Here is a 6,000-nt window from a genome sequence, read left to right on the forward strand (position 1 = left end):
TGCTAACATAAGTTCTTTTAATTTGATGATATACTCATTCGTTTCACTTCGATTTATTGGGTGAAGACCAGACTCTTTGCTAACTGTGGCAGACACAGAAATGAGCCTTAATGCCCTAAATATCACAGAAAAGACATAGAAAGGCTTGAATTCAACTGCAAGGTAATTTTGCGACTGTCAGGATCAAGCTACGCTTTTAGCTTTTAGTTTCTTGTGAACTGTAATTGAAAGAGAGAAGAATTTATTTTTGACAGAGCCATAGGAAGTTCCTTGTTTCAGTTCAAGTTATGAGCCCATAGTTTAGTCATTTAAGATTGTCATTCCCTTTAAGAGGGGGGTAGCTACCAAATGAGCTGTTTTTTAAAAAAGGACTCCAACATCCTCAAATTTCTCATGTCGTTTGTGTCATTTTATGGTGGCAGCAGTTCAGTTTTCCCAAAGCTGTGCCTTCAGTGGACACTTTATACTTGGTGTCCACTGGTAGTTTCCTTCCTGAGCGCCACAGGCTGCTAGCTACCCATATATATACCCATCATATTAGTGATGGGATCTGTAACTATGTTCAACAACTAAGGCAGATGACCAGTGCCAGGTATTTAGTAGTCCCCGGAGTTCATGTGAAGACTGAGAACAAGGTTTAGCAAACAGACCAAACAGAGGCTGGGCAGCCTTGAGAAGCTGAATCCATTTCTGATGCTAACGCAAGTTCCTCTTGAATCCTGAGTACCACTGTCACTACAAGTGTACCTCCTAAACTTTCCCTGCTTCCTCATATGCAGGCTCAGAATCTCAGGAGAAGTAGCCTACTACAGCCATATCCAGGCCTGGCACCTAACCAGGCTTCATCTTTCAGAGAAGTCATGAGACAAGGAATAGGCCCTCACTGAGATTCACACGAAGTGAGTTTCCCCAGCACAGAAGCCCCAAATGACAACTGTTCTCTAGTTAAAGCAGAAAACAATGTGATTTATACGAAACTGCTTGGAGGGTGGATTCTAGGAAAACGAGAGAGGTGGGGACTGACTGAAAATCCTAACCCAGAAAGGTAGAGCTTGATGGTTTATTGGAGAGGAGGAGGGTCGGGCTATAGTCACGTTTCTGACAAGGAATGATGATATGATCCCTAGCCACGTCCTCTAGTCAGGGGAGGAGGACTGGTTCCTAGATCTTCTAACTCTAGGGCAGGCAAAATGGCAGGAGAACCTCTGGTATGGCCCTCTGAGACTCAACTCTTAGCTACTTCCCAGCTGTATGATTTTTGACTGGGAAACCTTCCCACTCCAGATTTCAGGTTCCTCATCTGTTAAATGGGGGTGGTAATAATATTATCTCAAAGGGTTGTCAGGTTGAATGAATGTGTATATATAAAGTTTGGGAAGGATATCTGACCCCACTATTCTAGCTATTGAGTCCAGTGAGTTTGAGGGCTTCCACACCCACGTGCAAGACTGATCTAAGAAAACAAAGGGATCTTTAGCAGGTAGGGATTGCTGGTCATGCTCTCCAAAATGAGAAAATATGAAACACCCCCCTTTGTTCCTTACAGCCTCCCATAATTGGAGAGACAGAGTACTATATAATCACAGGGGTTCGGGCATGTTGAATAGTAACCAGGAAAATAATTTATTTCTGCAGATCTGACGGAGACTGTGCCCTCTGAATTTTCTGATTTGAGTTTCAGACCCAGCCAAATTGCAAATCCCTTTTACCAGGAAAATGACACAACATAATGAAACTCCACTGTAGCGTAAATGAGTCAAGCAGATTTCTTACATAACGAGAGAACTTTGGTATCTGACCCGGGGCCTGGTTCCTGACCAGTCCTCCACCCTCTACAGGAAAAGGCACTAGTGTATTAGAACAGTTAGAAGCAGTCCCAGCTTAGGTCTTGGGACAATGCACAGGCTAGTGCGTTTAGAGATCAACTCAATTCTGATTTTGGTGAGAACCTGACAGATGTGGGAATGGATGCAGGTACTTGGAGACCCTGGTTTTTCTAATTCCATTAGTACATGGCTTGAGGGGTGCTGAGTCCAGACCCACTTGGAACTTGCATAACTCATAAATTGCTGGAGATTCCTGGAGGATCTTCAATTCTAAATCAGGACATGAATGATGGAGCTCCCCTATTACCCCTGCCCAGAGCCTTTTCTGAAGCCCACCACTAACAGAAACTGTGTGTAGCACTCTCACCCACAATGAGTTTGCATGAACAGAACAGGTCTGCATGTCCTGAAGGAAAGAAAGATCCTGGACCAAGACAATGATCAGTTTTACAGCTGGAGAAGAAATATTCTTCTGTGTCAGACTAATGTAAAAACACAGTAAATACTGACTGAAGCCTATGACACAAACATTGCATTCATTTTCTATTTGATGCTACTAGAAGGATCCCAGGAACCTCAGATTAGTCAGGGTCAAGATATATAAGGGGAATCAGTTCTACGGTATCTTGGATCTCTACTAATCCTCTTACGCAGATGAACCTGAATTTGAGATGGGATGATCCTTACTTCTAGTGCATGACCTAGAATTTCGGGTGTTTTTCTGTTGAGGAAATGAATTATCAGGGCAATGCAATTTCCTATATCTTATTTGAAAAAGGAAGACTGAATTTAAAACATATCAAGACTATCAATAAAAGCTCCATTTATAAGATTGTAAGGAGCCTTGTTGAACAGATAAATTTCTACCTTAACAGTGAGAATTATTGCTGTTCATGTCAGGCACTGTCCTTGCATTGTGAAGACGTTTCCTGTAACTTCCATAATAATCTTCAAAGCTAGACATTATTGCTGCATTGCAGAGAAGAGCAAATCTGGGATCTGAGAGATGACTTGGTAAAAGGCAGATATGGAGGTCCCCCTGCCACCTCTGAGCTCCAACTAGTTTCCTCTTTCTCACTGACCACAGTGCCATAGTCTCCTGCAAGCAAGAATGTCGCCTGGCTTAAGTACTCTGGGTTAGAGTCAGATTTTCTTAAAAAATTCAGTCTAACCTTTGCCAAAAGCTAGGTATTTTTGAAGCAAAATCACACTTCTCCTAGGGGTCAAAGTTTCATGTTTTAAAATGTTTTTGGTTTTTGCTCTCTCACTGAGGTATCTGCCATTTGTGGGCAGGTCCGAGGCAAATGCTGCTGAAAACAGTACCAGGCTGCTCTGCGCTCTTGCCTTGGTCAGGTTTAATCTCGGAAGATGATCCAAGGACAGTCTCTTCTCCCCCAGGGGTGTTTCCTGTGACTGTAAAGTCTTACTCCTTCACATTGTGCAAAAAGAATCAGTCCTCACCCCCAGCAGGGTAAACTCCTGGAGGGCAGAATCTATACCTGGCTTATCTTTGGGATTCCCATGCAACACCTGAGCCCTGCTGGCAGCTGGGGCTATATTGCTCCAAAAAGTGGATTCAAAGCAAGATGCCACATGCCAGAGGTCATGAGGGCATCAAAGAACTCACACTGATTTGTTCTCAGAAATGGTGGGGAGTGGCAGGCTGAGGAAAGCAGGCCACCTCCTGGACCTTAGGGTTCCCTTTGCCTCCCTGAACTTCCTACTTACAACTTTTCTGGTTGGACTTCTCTGAGAGGAAGTGTTCCATGGTGTCATGACTGGACCTTCTCAAGTGCTCCTCAGTTTTTTCCCCCTCACTCCGTGAGATGAGAAGGCCCATTGGGCTGGAGCTGGAGAGTTTCCTTCCCTCTGTTAGGCTGCAAAAAGGTGCTTGGTTGGGATCTAGCACACAGCAGGCCTTGTGAAGAAAAGCAGAATGCTTTGAGGGTTTTGTTCCTGTCTTCACCCTGACAACCTGGCAGTGTCTTTTGAAGTAATACTTACAGAAGTGTGGGTGACCTCCGGGAGGCTGGCTTCCTCTGGTGCTCTTGTCTCTCGTGCTTGTCCACACTGACCCGCAGCAAGGCAGGTTTGGTACAGTGCTGGCACCACCTCCTGCCTGTGACTGTCCCATCTTTGTGGACATAGTGGGCCTTCCTTCCTGGTCCTTTTCATGCTCATGCACCCACAGATACTTATTTGGGCAGGGGAACAGCCTTGGTGGTGGGCACAATGTGCTTGGGACATGGTGCCTTTCAGAATTGAGTGTCTGATTTGGAAGGTAAGCAAGACACGTCCAGAAATAACTAACTCTAGAGACCCTGAAGAAAGTCTCCCCCCAGCACGCTTGCTATTTACAAAACATAAGTCGAATTAAATCTGGAAAGTGAAAATTAAAGACAGCTTTTTGTGAGAGCTGTTCACTTCCCCCATTTCACTGAGGGCCAAATTGGCTTCAACAGCAAAACAATCTTGTGGATCAGGTTTCCGGGCAGAGCGTTTGTCTACATGGCACTGCATGTGACCTGCCATCTTGCTTGCCGATCTATGCCCATTGCAACACCTCTCTGTGGTTCCAGGAGTCCCTCAGGGCAGCATCTGTAGACAATAAACAAGCACTGAGTGGATTCATCCCAGATGCTGATTCTCAGTTAGCAGACGAACTCTGTCTTCCCGGTGGGCCTCTGACTGTTTTCTCCTAAAGTCTCCCACTGATTGGATAAGGCCCACCTCACATGGAGGATAATCTGCTTTGCTTTATTCAAAATCTACTAATTTAAATGTCAGTCTCATCTAAGCCATTTTCACAGCAACTTTGAGACTGCTTTCTGACCAAATATTGATTGATTTTATTGTTTTATTTTCCTTGACATGTAAAATTAATTATCGCATATGGACCATACCCTCCTTATCCACAGAGGCTATGGGGACACCTGAGTCCATAGAGAGGAGTGAACCTTACATATAGTGTCTCTTCCTATACACATATAACTATGATGAAATGTAATTTAGAAATCAGGCACAGTAAGAGATCAAAAACAATTATTTAATAACAATGTGCTATCATAAAGGTTATGTGAATGCTGCAGAGCAGGTTGCACACACTAGATGAAGAGGTTGAGAAAGGGATTATTTGCACTCCAGGTGGGATGGAGTAGCAGATTTCATCATGCTACAGAAAGTGTGCAATTCCCATGGGCATTTGCGTTCGTCCCTTCAGACTGAGGCTGACTGTGGATAAGGAGGTAACACATTTGTTGTAGTGGGTTATGAGCAAGAAGGTTGAAGCCTTTGGCAAATCCACAAAACCATTCTCAATCCTTTTTATAAGACAGTGCAGGGCACTGTGCTTCCAAGCAGGACAGTGTCCTTCCCAGTATCTGCTCTTGTCCTTCTACCAGCGACGCCACCCATCCAGTGTCGCTGCAGACCGTCCTGCTGCTGGCTTTAGGGACCCTGGCTCTGTTTCTTCCCTCCAGCTGCTTAGAGACTCTTGTGTTTGCTTTTCCTTCTAGCTGGATTTCTCCCTAGATGTTGGCATTGCTGATTCTTTCTTGTCTTTCAGATCTCTGTCCTCTCCTGTCTTCCTGGGGAGACTAGCCTGCCATGCCCACAGGTCCCAGCTGTACCCACACATTCCTGAGAGAAAATTATTGCATGATTTTATTTTCTCCATTGCACTTAACATACTATGAGGTCCTTTCTTCTTCCCCCTTCTTCCTTCTTTCTCTCCCTTCCCTTCCCCTCATCTTCCTTCTTGGTTCTTTCCCCTCTCTTCCTGCTCATCATTGTAGTGCCAGCATAAAGCACAGATGAGGTCTCTATAAATTTTATGCAATGAATTAATAGTAACACAGTAGACATTTGTTTGTGATACAGTATTTGATCACACGAATGCCCTTTGTGTTATAGAGAGCATGCACTTTATCAGTCGTAGTGGTGGAAAGAACTGGACCACTGGTGCTCACTATCTCAGCTCCCTTTGCAGGAAGGCATGAACATGTGACCTGACTGTCATATACACTCTCTCTGGAAGCAGCGTAGGAAGTGGGCCCAGCAGATGACACACAGGATAGATGGCGGTGGCTGCAGCAGGCACTTCAAGGATCCAGAGTAGCAATGGCAGTGAGTTTGTTTTTTGTTTTTCTTTTTTATAGAGGATAAAGTGCAGGAA

This window comes from Cavia porcellus, unplaced genomic scaffold, assembly GCF_034190915.1.
Source record: "Cavia porcellus strain 051 isolate PalLab524CR breed Dunkin Hartley unplaced genomic scaffold, mCavPor4.1 scaffold_2, whole genome shotgun sequence".
Taxonomy (NCBI): Eukaryota; Metazoa; Chordata; class Mammalia; order Rodentia; family Caviidae; genus Cavia; species Cavia porcellus.